The following is a 17,249-nucleotide window of genomic DNA, read 5'->3' on the forward strand; positions in this document are numbered from 1 at the left end:
GCAAAGGTTTTGGTGTCATGGATATTGAGAAGGCTGGGCAGTGTCACTGGGAGACCTCTCCCAAACCCTTGGAAAAGCCAGAGCCACCCCAGAGTTTCCTGGGGCCTTGGCAAAGGCAGACATGGAACCAGTCTGCAAACAGGGCAGCAAGGAGGGTTGGGAGAGTTCCAGATTGCTCAGGCTCAGCAGGGAAGGGGATAGGGCAAGTCCTCCTGCAGCCACGGCCAGTCATGGGAAGGACAAGGCAGGGATTGCAGAACCCCTTGTGGGAGGGAATAGAAGGGGATGTTGTGTGCCCAGACTTTATCAAGCCTCTTGACATGGTCTCCTGTGCTCTCCTAGAGACAGATTGGTGAGAGCTGGACTGAAGAAGTGGGAGATGTGGTGGGTGGGAAGTTGCTGAATGAAGAATGTGAAATAAAATCCAAGGTACAAAGTCCTCTTGGCAGCAACTTCTGGATGAAATCCCTCAGTGACCAGCCCCTGAACACCACTATAGAACCTCTTTATTATCTTCCTTTACAATGGGACAAAATGCATCCTTTGTGAATGATGCCAAATTTCAGGGAGCCATTGAGCAACCTGTCCTGGTTTAAAGACACATATTGGGGTGGGAACTCCAATAAAATGAATTTGCTCCCCTTTTATTCCCCACCACTACCGGGAGACAAAATACAAGGAGGTATAAGTGAAAAAATAAGAGTTACTGACAAGAAATAGAGTAGCAAAACCAGCAATACCAACAGAACAGTTCAAAGCTTCAGCAGAGAGAGAAATTGCCTCCTGTCACCCCCCTGCCCCAACACCTTTTTGTAAACAGATAAAAACCAGGGATCAACACCTGCCTCCCTTCCCCCTTTTCCCCCTGAATGAACAAAGAACAAAAAACAAAACCATGGGAAAGAGGGGGCAAAGCAAAATCTGGGAAACTCTCTCATCTCAGATCAGTTGTGCTGCCCAAGAACACGCTGACTCCAGAGGTGTCCAAGCTGGGCAGAGCCGGCGACTCTGGTCCGTGCGGCGGCGGGGGGGAGGCAGCGGCTCTGCTTGATTCCATGGAGTTCTGGGCAGGCACAGTGGGCCCTCGGTTCCAGGAGGTTCTGAGATATTTCAGGGTTCCTTTTGTTCCAAACAGACCCTACATGTCACAATGGTCCCTTGGTTCCATGGGATTCCACAGTGTCCCTGCACTCCTTTGGTTCCATGAGGCCCTGCAGTGTCACGGTGCCACTTGATTCCGTGACATTACAAAGAATCAGAATGGCCCCTTGATTTAAGGTCAACTGCACATGGGGCTGCCTTAGGGGGAGTGTGGGCACCCAGACAAGGGAGTTGTCACCCCCCTGGACTCAGCCCTGGGGTCACCACATCTGGACTGGTCTGTCTGTCTGTGAGGTTCCCCATTCTGGAGGAATGAGGAAGAACTGGAGAGGGTCTAGAGCAGATCTGACAGGATGGAGCTTTTGTCCATATTGGAAATAGAATGAAATCTCCACAAAGAGTAGCACTGAAGGTTCAGACTGAAGGTGAGGAAAAAGAAATGTCACTCAACGGGGACCCTTGTGGTGCAAGAGCTCACCCAGAGGGAGTCAGGATCAGCCCATGGCTTTGTGTTCCAGGGAACAGCCAGAGCTGGTGCAGAGACATCAGGGAGGGTCTAGAAATGCTGCTGGGAGGGAGGTGGGAAAGCAGGAGGGGTGTGTGCAGCCTGCAAGGCCAGAGCAGCAGCAGGGCCAGGGCAGGACAGCCTGCAGGAGAGATGGCCAAGGGCTCTGGCAGGGCTGCAAGGCCCAAAGGCACCCAGGCCTTTGTCCCCTTGCCTCTGGCAGCTGCCTCTGCCACTCAGGCCACCACAAGCAACTTGCCTGGCAGGTTCTGCACTTGGTTTCTGCCTCGCCCCTCCCTCAGGAGCCTGGCAGGGGTTGCCCAGTTTTGGGCCTTGGTTGTTGCTCCCCCTCCCATCCCAGTGCCCCCAAACAGCCCTGAGCCAGCCGGGAGGGACAGGATCTGCTGGGCCAGGGCCTGGGGCTCAGGCCTTGGCCTTTGTGCTCCACAAAACCAAGGCAGGCTTTGCTCAGCATTGCAGGGGCCTGCCCAGAGCCTTTGTCTGCCTGCACTCCTGGCCTCCAAGGAGCTGCTCCAAGGAGTCCCTGGGGAGGCTTTGGCAGTGCCTGCCCTCAGTGGGGCCCAGCAATGCTTCAAGGGACTTGGAGTTTGGCTTCTGACTTCTTCAGCAGCTGCTTCAATCTTCTCTCAGTACCTCAGGATCATGGGCTGGGCTGCAAACACACCGTGGGGCTCATTAAAATGCAGAAATCCCTCAGGACCTCTTTGTCTTCCTTTAATTGTCTTCAAGGCAATTTCAAAACAAGTCTTCAAAGTTTGTATTTTTGTTTTAATTCAATTATGGATATTTTTAAGTTCAGAGAAGAGGTGATAGAGGTGTTCTCCAAGTGGTCTTGATGCTGAGTGTCTCCTCAGGAGATGCACACTGACCCTGTATGATCAACCTTGCCCCTCACCCCCCAACCTCACCAGTTCTGACACGGCCCATCTTGGACTGACAGCTGATGCAACTCCAAACACACTGTGGGACCCATTAAAACACTGAAAAACAAATTATTTCCCTTCCTTTAATTGTCCTCAAGTCTTCAAGACTTCTACAGCTAATTGGAGTTGTTTTGTAGTTTAGCTAAGGAGGAAGATTTTAAAGTGGAAGTCATGAAAAATATATATTTTTTGATGAAAGGGAATGATTTCCACAGATCCTTGGGATGCAAGAGGGTCTGGGCACAAACGAATTGGATCCAAAGATTAGGGGACAAAAGACATTAGTAGCACTTAATCATTGACCAATTGAACAGTTATCAGGTGATTCAATAGCATGTGCTACAATTTTAACAGTGACTGAATTATAGATTCACAAGAACAACATTCCCACCACAGTCAATTCACACCCACACCCAGGCAGAGATGTGTGGACACATCAAGAGCTGGGTGCGGAAAGGTCCCTCTCCAAAATTCTCCTGTTGTCAGGGAAACACTCCCCCAAATCCCTTTGTTGACCCCTTGCCAACAGACAAGGGTCACAGCTGGAGGAGTGTTTGTTGAGGGGGATCAGAATTGTCCTGGGCATCAGCGACGCTCCTTGGAGTATCACAAACTGGAGGGTTCCCGAGCTGGGAGAGGCTGCCAGAGGTGTCCCACTGAGAGGGAGGTGCTGGGGAGCTGCCAGGGCCTCCCTCAGCCCTGCTGGTTGTGGGCTCCCAAGGGGACTGGCTTTAGTGATCTGCTGAATTTCCATCCTGGTGTCAGGAATGACTGGAGTTTCCAAAATATTTGGGAATTGTATCCAAACTGTTCCATTTGGGTTATGGGTCAGGTAGGGAATTTTCCAAGGTTTTTAGGGGATGACTCCTTATCTTGTCTTCCCCATCTCTTACACCCATGCAAATCAGCTGGATGGTTTATTGACAATGTGTCCCGAGGGGCGGCACCTCTGATGCCATAGAAACCCCTCCCCCTGGATTAGGAAACCTTTGGAATTCAGGAGGTGTTCCAGTGGAGCATGAAAATGAACAGCAATTTTCCTAAAGCCCAGACCGCAGCAGAACAAAGCCAGGCCCCCTCAGTGGCAGAGCAAAGGTCCCCCATCCCTGTGTCCCTGTGGCCGCTGAGGCGGCAGCGCAGGCCCGAGGCGGTGCCGGGTCCCGGTGCAGCCGGGGCAGAGCGGCGGCTGCGCGAGCGGCAACCCCGGCGGTGAGTGCGGCAGCCCCGTGGGAGCGGCGGCTCCGGGCACAGACGCCGGCGGCAGCCGCTGTGGCTCCTGGAACCGAGTGGCCATTGGGACACTGCAGGGCCTCCTGGAATCCAGGGGCCGGTGGGACACTGGGGAGCCTCTTGGAGCCAAGGGAACCCTGGGATGTTTTGGAACATCCTGGAATCAAGGAGCCATTGTGACACTACAGGGCCTCATGGAACCAAAGGAACCCTCAGAGTTTTTGCAACCTCATGGAAATCAAGGGGCCATTTCTGGCAGGATGCTCTGCTCTGACAATACCTAAACAATGGTCAGAGAATGCAAACAATGCACACTCTCCGTGATGAGTTACTGCTGGTGTCAAGGTGCTGTTTTTAATGCTGAATTATGCTAAACCCAAAATGTTTCATGAAACTTCAAACACACATCCTGCTTTTTGAAGCAGGATTTGACAGAGAAGCTGCTCCCTGGCCTGCAAATATGTTTGGCAGTCAAACCCTTGATAACTGTAAAAGCCCCGTCCAACTGTCATGGGGCAGATTCTTCCACACCCTTCCTTGAAGTGTGTGGAGCTTCTGCCATGAAGCAGGGACAGCTCTTCATGGTCACTGCCCAGAGGTTGGGTGGAAGAAAAAAGAATTACCCCCTGTCATTGTGGGATGAGTTACCTCAATCTCTGCTTCAGGATTGTTTCTTTTTGCTGGTTTTGATCCAATTGCATTAATAGAGTTACTTTGATAGACTCCACTGTCCTATCTTACACTATACTACTAGGGGTTTTTGGCTTTTATAATTTGAAGAAAATAATTCTCTTTAAGGTCTTTCATCTGTTCACTTTTCTGATCAATTTTTTGTTCATTTGTCATAATAAATCATTGTTTTTATAGAAATATTTCTGATTTGCCATCACTATAACCTGCAGGACAAAATGATTGAATCACACCTCTATAATTCCTTCAATTGAAACCAAAATCTGAGTCTGAGATTGGATCCAGCCACAGGCAGGCTCCTCTCTGAGAAGGACTTTAGAAAGCAAGGGGGTCCTTTGTGCACCTCGTAGCTCAACGAGTTTAGCACAGAATCCCCCTGCACACACACAAACACACAGGCACGGGAATCTACACACACACTCCTGTTCATCCCTACACAGACATAACCCAGACAGACTCACAGGGGAACTCCACACACCATTCCCACATCACAACATGAGAATGGTTAGAAAAACATAAAATATGTACAGCAACCATCACTGCACTGCAGCATTCACAGGATGTGACACCTGTGTCCACTTTTGAAATGTTACAGCCATTCTACACAACCTTTATTTCCTGTCAGCTGAGTATTCTATCAGGTGCATTCTAAGATGAAACTCCAGGCAGATGAACAGCTGAATCTGTTCCACATTTAAACACTGTTGCACATTTTTAAATGGAGAAAGGGAAACTGCTAAGTGTTCAGATGAATGAAACACAGTGAGCCACAAAAGGCAAAAGTACATAGTGTGCAGCAGCTTCCTGGAGTTACAGATCTGCTCAATTTTTTATGTTTGGCATTCAGAGACCATGTTTACATTTATTAAACTACTCTTGTTCTGCCCCCTCACCCCTTTTTTGGAGTGTTTCAATTGCCTTTCCTTTTCCAACAGCTGTGACAACTGTTAAAACAGTCAGTAAAATTAAGTCCCCTCTATAATCCCTTAGTCAACGTTACATTTTAATCAGAGGTTGAGGAAGATTTCCTGTTACAAGTGCACTGATTCATTTAAAATTATTAAACTGACACATATGTCAAAATGAGCAGAAACATTTATTGCATCTGTTAGCTCATTCACTATTAGTAATTATTAGTGCTATTGTTATTGCTGAAAGAGCAAAAATTCAAGAGTGCAGCTGGCTTTAAGTTATTGCATTCTTTAACATGTTCTCCCTTAAAATCAAAGCACATCTAGTGATGGTCAGACAGATGTCTCTGCACTCTCAAAATGTTCAGACAATTTTTATCTCGAATCCTCTCTCCCCTCACCCATAACACAAGAACTGCAGAAACTACAACACCTATTTCGAATGTCCCTTTGCTCATATGTGCATATGCAGGTCACAATATATTGTCAAATCACAATTGCTATGGATATTATTAATGTGTCAAACTCTGGGGTTTATTAATTGAGACAGGGAAGCAGATATGTTTCTGAATGTTAGTTCTTTCTCTGTGTCCACACAATCCCACACGCCTCAAGCCCTGCACTCACACAATATATTGGCACTGGTAGGGCTCCCCTTACTGGTGGGTCTGTTGGTGTGAGGTCAAGGTAGAGCTCTGGGCGAAGCTCTTCCCACACTCCCCACACTTGTAGGGCCTCTCCCCGGTGTGGATGCGCCGGTGCCTGATGAGGGTGGAGTTCCGGTTGAAGCCCTTCCCGCAGTCGGTGCAGCGGAAGGGCCTCTCATCCGTGTGAGTCCGCTCATGCAGGAGGAGATGTGAGCTGGTGCTAAACCTCTTCCCACATTCCAAGCACTTGTAGGGTCGTTCCCCGGTGTGGATGCGCTGGTGGGAACAGAGAGTGGAGCTCTGGTTAAAGCTCTTCCCACATTCCCCACACGTGTAGGGCCGTTCCCCAGTGTGGATGCGTTTGTGGGTGCGGAGTTGGGAGCTACACCTGAAGCTCTTCCCACATTCCCCACACGTGTAGGGCCGTTCCCCAGTGTGGATGCGTTTGTGGGTGCGGAGGGTGGTGTTCAGGCTGAAGCTCTTCCCACATTCCCCACATGTGTAGGGCCGTTCCCCAGTGTGGATGGGACGGTGGGTGTGGAGGGTGGACCGGTCACTAAAGCTCTTCCCACATTCCCTACATGTGTAGGGCCGTTCCCCAGTGTGGATGTGCTGGTGCGTGAGGAGCTGGGTGCTCTTCCTGAAGCTCTTCCCACATTCCAAGCACCTGAAGGGCTTCTCCCTGCTGAGAGGCTGCTCAGGGACCACCAGCTCAGAGCTCTGGCTCAAGCTCCGGCCACCTTCCCTGCACAGGCTGGCTCTTTCCTCCTCAGAGCACCCTGGGATGGCTTTGGAGCCCCTCCTGAGGGGGGATCTCCAGTCCTTTTCCTCCCCGCTGCCTTCCTGCGCCGGGGAGCCCTTCAAAACGGCCTCTCCCACCAGGGTCTCACGGGGGGATTTGTCCTCCGGGCTCTCCGTCCTCAGCTCGGGGCCTGGGGCAGGAAGCAAGAAGGACAGGGAGGGGATTTGCCTCCGGCCCACAGGGAAGGCCAAGGACATCCCCCCAACTCCGGCCCCGGCAGGACGGCGGCGCCAGCGGGGTTGTCCTGCAGCCGGGGCCATGCTCGGCTGACAGAGCCAGCACAACACCCGCCCAGAGGGACACTGACTTCCTCCTCACCTGCCTGGGGGGCCCAAGGCATCTTCCTCTTCCTCGCAGCCTCCTCCTCCATCCACCAAGCTTTGGGAAGGACAAATCCTGATGGGGGGAAAACAAGAGCTGAGCGTGTTGGCTTGGGGGTTCCTCCTGCCCAAGTCCATCTCTAGAACTCACCAGGCATCCTGTGACCATAAAAACCTCCAAAACACCAACATTAAGTCCAGAAAACCCCAAATCATCGAGATTCAGGCAAAAGCCCTTCAGAAATAGTGAGAAGACTCCTGCCCGCAAAAAGTTGACATGCAGCTAAAAAATACTCTAAAATATGAAGATTAGCCCAAAAAAATTCTCCTAAGAGTTCCCCTTCTCTGGTTTCCCCCCTCTGGGGATGCTTGGGGTCCCACTTAGGGATGCTGGGAGTGTTGGGGGTCCCAGGGGTCCCTTCTCCTCTGACTCTCGCCTTCTGGATGCCGCATTCCCAGACATTCCCCCTCTCCAGGTTCTGCACTTTGTTGTCCTAGGGGATCCCAGGGGTCCCCACTGTCCAGACTTCCCCTTTTCCGTGCCCCCCCTCTCCAGGCTCTTGAAGCTCCTCCCTCCCTTCAGCCTCCCCCACACTCCAGGGATCAAGGCATGGGGACACCGAGGCACCCCAACAATCCCACTCCCGCTCTCCCCCCTCCTCTTACCCCCTGTCTCACCCCTTTCCCATCAGCCCCCAAAACCCCGGCTCCCCCCAGCTCCCTTTAGGGGTGACCCACCGCCCCTCAAGCTCCCTTTGGGGGTCCCACCCGCTCTTTTCACTTCTCTCTGTACAAAATTGCTTCCTAATATCCAACCTAAACCTCCCTTGGCACAGCTCAAGACCCAGCCCTCTTGTCCTACTGCTGCTTCCTGGCAGAACAGCCCCACCCCCACCTGGCTCCAACCTCCTGGCAGGGACTTGCAGACAGTCAGGAGGTCTCCCCCGAGCCTCCTCTTCTCCAGCCTCAACACCCCCAGCTCCCTCAGCCTCTCCTCACACCACTTGTGCTCCACTCCCTTCCCCAGCCTCGCTGCTCTTCTCTGCACCTGCTCCAGCCCCTCCAGGGCCTTCCTCAACTCAGGGGCCCAGAGCTGGACACAGCACTCCAGGGGTGGCCTCACCAGCGCTCACTCCAGCCCAACAATCACTTCCCTGCTCCTGCTGACTCACTCTTCCTCAGCCAGGACACCAGCCATTGGCCCTCTTGGCCACCTGGCCACCCTCTGCCTCCTCTTCAGCTTCCTGCCCATCCACACTCCCAGCTCCCTTTCTGCCTGCCTGCTCTCCAGACACTCTGGCCCCAGCCCGGGGGGCTGACGGGGCTTCTTGTGGCCAAAGGGCAGGACCCGGCCCTTGGCCTGCTGGAACCTCATCCCCTTGCAATCAGCCCATGGATCCAGCTTGGCCAGGTCCCTCTGCAGAGCCCTCCTGCCTTCCAGCACATCAACACACCCCCACCTTGGTGTCACCTGCACATTTGCTGATGAAATGCCTGGTTCTGCAGCAGCTGCAGATGCTCAAGGGGCAGCAGGACCAAGTCAGGGGCCTGGGGGGGGTCTCGGAGGCTTTGGGGTCCAGGAGGGTCCTGGGGGACCTGGGGAGGGGCTTTGGGGATTGGGGGTACAGACCAGTACAGACCAGCACAGACCAGTACAGACCAGTACCTCCTCACTGCTCCCCAGATCTCTCCTGGAGCTTGGCCACCTTATCGTGGGACACCTGAGCCCCCCCTAGTGCCCTCCCAGTACAGCCCAGTGCCCCCAGTACAGCCCACTGTGCTCCTGTCCCAGGGTGCCGGGTGATCCCTCTTTGGGGGGGGTTGGAAGTGATTGGGGGGGGGGGGGGGGCTGGGAGAGATTTGAAGAGATCTGGGAAGGGGTGGATGGGGATTTTGGGGGGTTTGGGGGGCTTTGGGTGCCTTTAGGGGAGTTAAAAGGGGTCTTGGGAGGTCAAAGGGATCTGTAGGGGAAGGGGATTAAAAGGAAAATGGGGGTTGGGAGACATTTGGGGTGGTTAATGATGTCAAGGGGGAAAGAAGAGGGGTAGCACCACAAGCAGGTGAGTCCTGAGACCTCCCTGGGGTTCCAAAGAGTTTCTTGGTGTCCCCAATTCCCCCCTTAACACCCTGAGACCCCCCTGGTGTCTCCAATGTCCCCAGGGCCTCTCCATGGCCATAATTCCCCCAATTCCACTGTCCCCATACCCCACCCCACTGTCCCCAAACCCCATCCCTGATGTCCCCAACCTTCCATCTCACCCCAGGAGCCCCCCTGGACCCTCTGACCACAAAAACATCCCCCCTCCCTGCCACGTTCACAGAAAGGCCAAGGGCATCTGGGGACACACTGGGGACAGTCGTGGTGCTTGAGGGGGCACTGGGTGATTACTGGGGAATACTGGGACACACTGGGGGGAACCAGGGGGCACTGGGAGGGACTGGGGGGTTACTGAGGGACACTGGGAGGGCACTGGGAGGGACTGGGGGGTTACTGAGGAACACTGGGAGGGCACTGGGAGGGACTGGGGAGTTACTGGGGGATACCAGGACACATGGGGGGGGGACACTGGGAGGTTACTGAGCCATACTGGGGGGAACTGGTTGCTCCCTGGGATACATTGGGTGGTCACTGGGGTATACTGAGGGTCACTGGGAGGTTATTGGGATATACTGGGGGCACTGGGATCCTCTTACCCGGATGTAGTATATCTTCCCCCTCTGATTTTGGGGAGCATCCCTAGGACCCCTCCCCTGGGGGCTGAGGGATCCCTCGAACCCATTGCTGGGCTTTAGGGGACTCCACAAAATCCCCTCAAAACCCGTGAAATCTCCTCATAAATCCACCCCAGGACCCATCAAAACCTCCTTAAGGACCCCCCAACTTCCCTAAGAGACTTCATCTTCCCCCCCGGACCACCTAAACCCTCTCAGTGACCTGCAAAACACACCTGGGACCCCCCAAGCCCATTCAGGGATCCCCCCAATCCCTCTAAGGGAGCCTCAAAGCCGTCTGCAACCACCTACAGACCACAAAAACTGCTGCAAACGTCCCCACAAAACCCACCCAGGACTCCCAAACCCTCTCAGAGAGCCTCCGAGCCCACCTGTGACCCCCCCAATCTCCTCAGAAACCAAAACTCCCTCAGGGACTCCCAAACCCATTCAGAGACCGTCAATCCCCCCCCCCCCCCGAGTCCCCTCAGGACAGCGAACCCCCTCAGGGACCCCTCAAAATCTCCTCGGGAACCCCTGAACTCCTCTCCTAAGCCCTCCCGAGCCCTCCAGCCTTTCCACCCCCAGCCGCGCTCCCCGCAGCCCCCGAGGGGATCCCCAGACCCCGCTCCCCCCGCAAACCCCCCCAGCTCACACACCCAAGCGCAGCTTTTCCCGGGGCCGCCGCCCCCGAATCCCCCACGCGCCAAAGATGGCGCCCTTCGCGCGCTGCGGATGGAGACACCCCCGCCGCAGCCAATCAGCGCGCGGCCACGCCCCCTGCCCGCCCTCCGCCCCGCCCCCGCCTCGCGCGGGGCACCCCGGGAGATTCCCCAGTCAGTGCCCGGGAACAGCCCCGGCAGCGCAGCCCCCAAGGGCACACGATGGGCTGTGGGCTGGAGAGGACCCTCCTCAGCCTGGGCAGCAGGGCTGCAGGGGGGGATTCCCTGACCCTCCCCAGATGGGCCCTTCCTGCCCACCAGCTCCTGCTCCAAAGGGCTCCCACACACCCTGGGCCACTTGTCCCACTTGGGCACTGGAGCTGCCCCAGGGCATCTCTGGGCAGTGGCCAGCTCTGGCACTGCTCTGGCAAGTCATGGCCTGAAGCCACGAGTGTGGAATTTAGGAGACACTTGAAACCTCTGCAGAACAGGATTCTTGATAATTGCTGAAGGCTTCCTGGCCAGCATTGCCAGACCTTTATTTTCTTATTTTTTTTTTTTAATCTCAAGAATTTTTCTCCATTTGTTTCCATTGACAACACCTTCTATATATTCTATTAAGCTGATTCTTTCACTGTTGACATGAATAGTTTTGTGCAGCTACTTATCACAGTAAATATCCCATCAGTGATTCAGTTATGGAAACCTGGCTCAGAGGAAGCTGCTGATTTTTGGGGCACCTTTCATCTCTCTAATTTGGCCTCTTTTGTTCTTCCTCTCCCTATTTTTGTCTTCAAAAAGCTCTCCAGGATCTGTGTGCCTGGGAGTGTTTTCATCCTCTGAGCTGTGCCCTGTGCCATGGGACAGGGGACAAATGCACCTTCCAGAGAAATCTGCCACTGCTGCTCACAGAAGCCCTCTGAGTGCCCAGGTGAGATGGTGCCCAAGCTGCTTTGCTGGTGTGGAATGAAAGGGCCAGGCCAGAAAGGCAGGGGAGGGTGATGGAGGAGACAGGGCCATTTGCAGGGGATGTGTGTGAGGCTGGGGAGATGAATGTCCCTGGGCCAGTGAAGGCTGTTCCTGGAGTCACCCCAGAAGTGTCAGGGCTCTGACAGGGCTCCAGAGGGCATCCTCAGTGCCCCTCCTCCCTCCACTTTTGAGGGGTCCCACTCCCCTCCCACTCAGTTTGGGGTCCCACCACCCCTTCTGTCCCCTCTGACCCCCCTTTTCCCACTGACCGCCCCCTTCCCACCCCCCACTCACCCGAGAGCTCCTCGCCCGCAGCCGGGAGGGCTCCCAGCACCACCAGTGCCCAGAGAAGTCCCCCCAGAGAAGGGGTTGGGTGGGATCCTGGGTGGGCTTTGAGTATGTTTAGGCAGTCCTGCAGAGCCTGTGTGGAGGTTTAGGGGGTTCAAAGTGTGCTGGGTGCCTTATTGAGGGGCAGGTGCCCTCCCAGAGCCCCCCCAGAGCGGGCTGACAGGGGGGAACACAGGGGGGTCCCCATTCCCGATCCATCCCGAGGCCTGTTCTGCCCCCCCCAAACTCGGCTACACCCCTTGGGATTCCCCCAAGCCCTTTCCCTACTGCCCCCCAATAACCGGGACTGGGGAGAACTGGGAAGCTTTACTGGGATCAGGAGTGGCAGCAGGGGAGGGGGGGACACACGACCCCCCCAAAATCCTCACAGGGACAGGAGGGGTCCAGGCTGGGCCCGAGGCCCCGGGGAGGGGCTGCGGCCGCCGCCGGCTCAGGAGCTCTGTGGGGAGAGAAAAGGGGGTGACACCGGGGTGGGGGGTCCCCGGGGGGGCACAGACGCTCTGGGGGGACACACGACCCCCTGGGACCCCCCTCACCTTCTGGCGCAGGTAGAAGCCGAGCCCCAGCGCCAGGGAGACGAAGGCCAAGAGGAAGCCCCCGGCCCCTCCTTGGCAGCAATTGCTCAGGCTGATGGAGCCCGGCAGGGCCGGGGCCGCCGGCGGTGTCCGATCCCGGCAGGAAGCGGGGAGGGCCCCGGGGAGCGGCGGCGGCGGGCGGGGCCCTGGGGGAGCCGCCCCGAGGGGTCCCCGCCGCCCGTGGCACTGAAGGAGCCGCCCTGGGACGGGCCCTGGCGGGGGTCGCCAGAGAGGGGGGGCGAGCTCGGAACGGAATCAGCTCCGGAGAATAAACCAAGGAAAACCAAAGGGCCGCGCCGGGGGAGTCTCCGCCGCCCCGGAGCTAAAAGAGCTGCCCCGCGGGACGGGCGAGGAGGGGCGGCGGTGAAACAGTCGCCCGGGGTGTGGCGAGGGAGGCGGGAATGGGATAAAAGAGAGAGAATAGAGAGAGAAATCGCTTTGTCTCCCCCGCCCCAACTCCCTTTTGTATACAGATAAAAGCAGGGATCAACATGTGCTTCCCTTTTCCCGACAGGGGAACTGAAAACAAAAAAGAAAACCATGACAAAGAGAGAGAAAAGCCAACTCTGTAAAACTATCTCCTCTGAGATAAGTTGTGCTGCCAAAGGAAATGCTGACTCCAGAGGTGCCCTAGGTGGGGCAGAGCCCCCACCCTGCCCACTCACACACTTCAGCTCCACATTGGGGTTTTCCCCTCCCTGGCACTGCCCAGTCCAGCCCCTCCCTGCTCCCCCCATCTCCCTGCCCCTGCCCCAGCCCAGCAGAGCAGCACACTCAGGTCTGGCCCTGCAGCAGGCCATGGAGGCCATGGAGCTCAGGGACAGGCCCTCTGGGTCTGCAATGCTCAGCACATCATCAGCTCAGGCAGCTCCTGCAGCCCCAGGGCCAGCCCCGCTCCCCAGCACAGCAGCAGAGAATCGGCCCCGGGCTCCTCAGGCCCCATTTGCCATCTCCAGGGGCACTGGCCACCACCAGCACCAGCTGCAGCAGCCTCAGCCCCTCCAGCCCCCACAGTGGGACCCTGAGGGCAGCACAGGGACTCCAGGGAGAAACCAGCAAGGCAAGGACCCTCTGGAGAGTCTGCTCCTTGGCCTTCTTCTTGAGAGCCCTGGAGAAGAAGAGCTGAGGCTTCAGGCTGCGCCCGGAGCAAATGGAGCCCCTTGTGTGGTGGAAAGAGTGCAGTGGAGCCCAGCTCATGCCAGCAGTGCCATGGCCACAGGACTGACCCAGCCCAGCCCCGGGACCAAGGCCCAGAGCACTGAGGCCTCAGCCGAGGCCCAGAAGGGGAGGGTGGCAGGAGAAAAAGAGCAGCTCTCAACAGGCCAAATGCTGCTGCTCCCTGGCACTGCTGCTGTGCTGGGACTCTGTTTCCCTGCCCCTCTGCACACAGGCACTGCCCTGCCAGACTCATCAGAGGTCTCAGAAGATTGAACTCACAAAAACAAGTCACTGAAGGATCCTTGACTTGGTTTCAATGCATTCCTCATTTACACAGGCTCTGGGTCAAATTCAAGATGTAGACAGTGAACCAGACATGGGATGAATAATCAATATTCACTGTAAACAACTTTATCCCAGGAGAAAAACCACATGAAAACCCTGACCCAGCACCACAAAACCCTGAGCAGGCAGGCTGGAACAAGGAGTCCCATTCTGAATGCTATGGAAGAGAAAACAGGCCCTTTGTGCCTTCAGAAAAGCATCCAGCCATCATTTTCCTCAGGGCATCCTTGAAGCAAAAGATTTCTTAAGACAGATGCCAGAGCTTGGCAGCAGGCTGTCCTTCTTAGCTTGGAAAATCTCTGCTAACTTACCTAACAATGGTACAACCCCCCCACGTTAATGTTGTCAAACAGCTGCATCTGCAGGATTCATGTTCCAGCATTACCTAATGCACAATTATCACACCTCTTTTTAAATTTAAAGGGGAGGAAAAAAAAAACCAAACAAGGGCCTAGGGGGAAACTCCCCACCCCAGTGATCCATCAAGTGTACATCCTGGCCACTGCTCCCAAGAAATTTAATATATGCTAAAGAGATATAAAAAGACATAAAAAGCTTTCAGAAATAAAAGTGCTTTAGAAGCTAGATTTTAATATTGCCAAGTGGGTTTTTGCCAGATTATAAAGTTGACTGAAATACCAGGATACTGCATTTTGGAAGCAGCAGCAGCTCACATATTGCCTTGTATTAGTGGCTGAAGTGTGTTGCTGATTCCAAAGCTGGACTATCATCATCTGTGGGGGAGAGTAGATAAATAAATGAATAAAAATTGGCATTCCCTACCAACCCTGCTGCTCTGAAGCACTCTTTTCAAGTGCAGCCTCCACAGGAAAAAAAAAGTGAAGACCACTTTATTTTGATTACAGTGCTTTCCCCAGGCAGGAATTTTTATTTCAGTTAGAATCTTTGAACCATTACATTTTCAGTGAGGCATTTTTATATTTACACTCGACATCTTCATAGAAGAATGAAACCTTTGAGCAACAGCTCTGAAGCATGAAGGTTGCCTGCAGGAAATACTTAAATTATTTTACACCCAAATGGAGCCTGTTGTTTTTAGCTAAAATTTAATAGACCTTAAATCAATGACCTTTCTTTTACTGAAAGCCTGCCCTTTGGAAAAATAACTTTCCCAAGAAACATATTTGGGTGAATAAATGCCAAACAAAGGGCTATTGAAATCTAAACATTTTCTCCATTTATAGCTTGTGAACATTTAGTTCCTAAATTCCCAACTGCTACCTAATGTACAGAACAGTGGTGCCTTGGTTGAATCACATATCATTGATTTCAGAGTGTCACAGGGATCTCATTGACAGGAATCAATTATAATCCAAAATCAATCAAATGTGTTCATGCACTACCATTCATTGAATTTGAATATCCCAAAATTAATTGTAAGCATGTGAAAGAACCTATAAATAAATTTTGAAAAGGTACAGAAATAAAAATCAGTCAACTTTGAGAAGATAATCGTGCATCTGAGCATGTTTCATGCCTGCTGGGGTAAGTTAATGGTGAATCACACCTTCCCTTCCCAGCACAGGCTGAGATATATTCTTTTTGGAACATGAAAATACCCAGGGACTGAAGGCAGAGGACACACCAGTCAATGATCCAGCATCATTTTATGAACAGCCAGTTAGACCTCGAATATCAAACACGCTGCCAGGATATTACAAAATGCACAAGTGTGTGACACTCTGAAAAACTGCACATTGTAAGTGAGCCACTGCACTTCACGGTGAAAGAAAGGGAATTACTGAATCTCTACCAAAGGCAGGAATAGATGTGGCAACTTCTCAAAAGAGCTGTTCTTGTTGCTGAGGACTCCTCTCTGAACACATTCACCTGTCATTCTGTCAAGGTAATAAATCCTTCCACTCCTTACAGCACACTCAAAAGCACCCTGCTATTTAATGTCAGTGGAAAAATGGCCCAAAGTGCCTAAAACATTTCCTTTTGCTCATGTAAAAGTGCTGGCATTTTACTTCCTTCCTGATAAGCCAGTGCCAATGGACCTGATTATTCTTTTCTTATTCAAAGCACATCAGTAGTTCCAAAGCACTCTCAGTCTTATCAGGTGCCTGAACAGCACAGTTACTGAAAACAGTTTGTCCTGCTCCTCTCTCCTTCTGCCAGGCTATCAGATAAACCCAACTAACTCTCTGTATTTACACCCAATCAAACATAAGCTATGTCTTCAACACACTGTAGCCTGTTTCTGGCATGTTACAGGTTTGCTGTTTGACATTAGTTGTACCCAAAACAGCAGCAGTGAATTAGCTTAGAACAAAAATATCTTCACTCCATAGCACGGAACAGAAAAGGGACACAGGATAGGAAAAAAAAAGAGAAACATTTTGTGAAGTAAGAATGATCACTCTCATCTCGGTAGTTCACAGGTATTTATCTGGTGTTACTTGAAAAATAGCATGGAAGCAGTAGGATTCAAATGCATTCAAAACAGACCTGACAAAGCCCTCAAGAGTAGAAAAATAATTTCTTGTTTTGTTTATTTTATTCTCCTGTCCTCTAGGAACTGTCTCTGATTTGCAAGGGGTGAGAAAGTAAAAGAAAGGAAAATGGTTACAGCATCTGAAAGCATTTAATTGCCTTTACAATTTTTGGTCTATAACAAGACTGATTTTCATGATCCAACCTTCATCTGGCACTAAAAGACCCCCACAAAAACAAACCAAAAAAACACTCTCCCCCAAACAAGCCTCTCAGCAACTCTCCTTTTCATTCAGTGTCTCAGATACAGAATTTTCAGTGCTGACTACTGAGGAATAACACAAGATCAACTCCTTCAGAAGGGCCACGGCTTTGAAGGTTTTGTTTCCTGCCCAGCCACAGGGAATTAGCACAGCATCTCCCTTATTCTCAGGATGACAGGATATCCTCGGGGTGAGCACAGTGTTGGAAGAGTTAAACATTAACCTGGCTGTGCCCTGGGCACTCTCAGCTGGCTAAATGAAAAGCTCTGGAACACTGGAGAAATCCTGAGTTGCAGCTCTTTGATTAAGTACAGCCTTCTTTAGAAGCTGAAGCTCCAGCCCCTGAGTGGAGGCTCCTTCCCACCACCCCCTCCCACTGACAGTCCCCCTAAGCAATAAAATATCAACTCAAACATAAAAAGACAGTGGCATTCATCCTCCACAAAGACAGGACCAAATCCTGCAGCCAATTTGATGACAGAAAAATATTTAAAAGGAAATAAAGAATATACAGAAAATTTCTTGATCCTTAGTTACATTTCCAATATATGGAGAACTACACAAACTGCCAGTAGCAGAGTGCTCAGAGTAAATAAAGGAGTGTGATTTC

General features: G+C 52.7%; 1 pseudogene; it reads right to left on the minus strand.

Annotated features, from left to right (window-relative positions):
- Positions 1-17,249, minus strand: part of LOC135405249 (zinc finger protein 91-like) — a 360,615-nt pseudogene that overhangs the window by 37,651 nt on the left and 305,715 nt on the right.

The sequence above is a fragment of the Pseudopipra pipra genome, chromosome W (assembly GCF_036250125.1).
Source record: "Pseudopipra pipra isolate bDixPip1 chromosome W, bDixPip1.hap1, whole genome shotgun sequence".
NCBI lineage: Eukaryota > Metazoa > Chordata > Aves > Passeriformes > Pipridae > Pseudopipra > Pseudopipra pipra.